The sequence below is a fragment of the Myotis davidii genome, unplaced genomic scaffold (genome assembly GCF_000327345.1).
Source record: "Myotis davidii unplaced genomic scaffold, ASM32734v1 scaffold2799, whole genome shotgun sequence".
Classification (NCBI taxonomy): Eukaryota; Metazoa; Chordata; class Mammalia; order Chiroptera; family Vespertilionidae; genus Myotis; species Myotis davidii.
The window spans coordinates 5,202-7,915 of record NW_006290633.1 but is presented as its reverse complement, the minus strand read 5'-3'; positions in this window follow the sequence as shown (position 1 = coordinate 7,915).

Below are 2,714 nucleotides of genomic sequence, written 5' to 3'. Positions count from 1 at the left end.
GAGAGAGAGAGAGAGAGAAATGTTGATTGGTTGCCTCCTGCATGTGCCTCCACCCGGGAAGGGGATTGAACCTGCAACCCAGGCAAGTGCTCTTGACAGGAACCGAACCCGAGGCCCTTCAGTGCTCAGGCCAGCACTCTAACCCCTGACCCCCTGAGCCACACTGACCAGGATAGGAAAAAAATGTTTGTACTACAATTACAGCATTTTTATTTCAAAATAAATTTTAAAATAATATTATATATATGCAAAAGAAAGTCCTCCTTTATGAGAGTAAACTACTGTTACCTATGTCTTCATTTCTTATGTATCTTTCAAAAAATCTCCTGTAAACACACGCATATGCAGTTTCTTTGCCCTCATTGCGTAAGTGGTGACATCCTCCACCCACTGACCTCATTTATGTCACTTAGCAAGTATGTGTCTGGCTTCAATCACTTTGCCGGCTGCCCAATGTTCCATCGCAAGGAGGAACCGCACGAAAGTGGTGCTGTCACAGCATCTACTACAACCAAACTATGCTTCCGTGAGTGCCCTGGGACCTACGTCAGCCTAGTGCTTTTACCCTTTTTATAACCACCTTTCTGATTATAAGATGTATGTATGCTCATTCAGAATTTTGAATAACAAAAGTAAAATCAGCCCCAATTTCACGATCCAGGTAATAGTCACTCTTAGTAGGTGTGTGTTTCCTTCTAGCCCTTTTTTTCTATAACAGTTCATATACACTATACATTTGGGGGGAAACTGAAATATACACAAGATGGGGGGAAAGTAGGTTTACAGTTGTTTGTATAAAAATAATTCAATAATTAATAAAAATAATACAAGAATAAACTCAGATTTGCATATTCAGAACTGTAAACCTACTTTTACCCCACCCTGTATGTTTTGCAAATATATACAACTATATTTCCATATATGAATACATATATATATATATATCAATAGCTAACATTTCCTGAGTCCTACTATGTTAGCCACTGTGCTAATCATTCTTTCAATCCTTAACATGATCCTCTGAGGTAGATATTCTTATTATTCCTATTTTGCAGAGGAGGCATCTGATGCACAAGATTAAGGAACCTGTTCAGGGTCACACATCACATAAATGGTGGAGCAGGACCAGAACCTGGTGAATGTGATCCAGAGCTTAGGGTCTAAACCCCTAGGAAATCGAGGGGTGTTTGTTTTTAATTGATTTTTAGAAAGGGAGGAAAGGGGAGAGAGAGAAACACCGATATGAGAGATATACATGGGTCAGTTGCCTCCCATACATGCTCTAATGAGGATGAACCTGCAACCTAGGTATGTGCCCTGATGGGGAATCGCACCCACAACCTTGCAGTACAGGGAGGAACCTCCAACAAACTGACCACACCGGCCAGGGCTGTTTTGGTTTCTTTCTTTTTTTAAAAATTTATCTTTATGATTTCAAAGAGGAAGGGAGAGGGAGAGAGAGATAGAAACATCAATGATGAGAGAGAATCATTGATCAGCTGCCTCCTGCACGCCCCCTACTAGGGATCGAGCCCACAACCCAGGCATGTGCCCTTGACCAGAATCGAACCCGTGACTCTTCCGTCCGCAGGCCAACACTCTATCCACTGAGCCAAACTGGCTAGGGCTGGTTTCTTAATATGAACTTCACTGAGGTATAATATACATATAATAAGTTCCACCCTTTACAGTCCATGAATTTTGATAAATGCATACGGTGTGTGCCCAGCATCACTGTCAGGGAGAGAACATTTCCATCAGCCCTGCCTGCCCACGCCCTGCGCACCTGACAGCCGCTGACCTGCTCTCTGTCACCATGGAGCGGTTTTTCCTGCTCTCAATTTTTGTGTAAAACTAGGGTCCATGTTCTTTTCTGTCTGGCTCCTTTCTTTCAACAGAATGTTTTTGAGGTTCCTTCATGGTTTGCATGTATGTAAGTCATTCCTTTCTGTCTGAGTAGTAACCCATCCGATGGCCACACCACCATCTGTTTACCCAGTCACCTGTTGGTGGGCATTTGAGTTGTTTCCAGAGTTTGGTGACTATGAATTAAGACGGTACGAACAAGTCGTTACGGGGACGTATGTTTTGATTTGTTTGGGGTAAATTCCCAGGAGCTGAGCTGCTGGGTCATGTGGTCAGTGTGTGCTTAACTTTATAAGAAACTGCCCAACTGTCCCCAGTGTGGTGAAACCATTCTGAATTTGCACCTCAGTGTATGAAAGTTACAGCACACCCTCACCAATTGGTAGTATTGTCAGATGTCTGCTTGTTTGTTCACTTCAACGTTAGCCATTCTAGTGGATGTGAATAGTCATCTCATTGTGGTTTTAATTGGCATTTTCCTGTAAGTGCTGATGCTTACTGGCCATTTGCACATTCTCTTTGTAAACTGTCTGTTCAAATTGTTTGCCAGTTTTTATTGGACTGTTAATTGTTTTCTTTTTAAAGAATATTTTTTATTGATTTCAGAGAGGAAGAAAGAGGGTGAATTAGAAACATCAATGATGAGAGAGAATCATTGATCAGCTGCTCCTGTATGCCTCATACTCGGGATCAAGTCCGCAACCCGGACATGTGCCCTGACTGGGAATCAAACTGTGACCTCACTGAGTCACACCAGCCAGGCTAGCTGTCTTCTTATTGGGCTAGGAGTTCTTTCTTTTTCTTTCTTTCTTTAACTTACCAATTTACAAACTTGCTGTTATAAACAC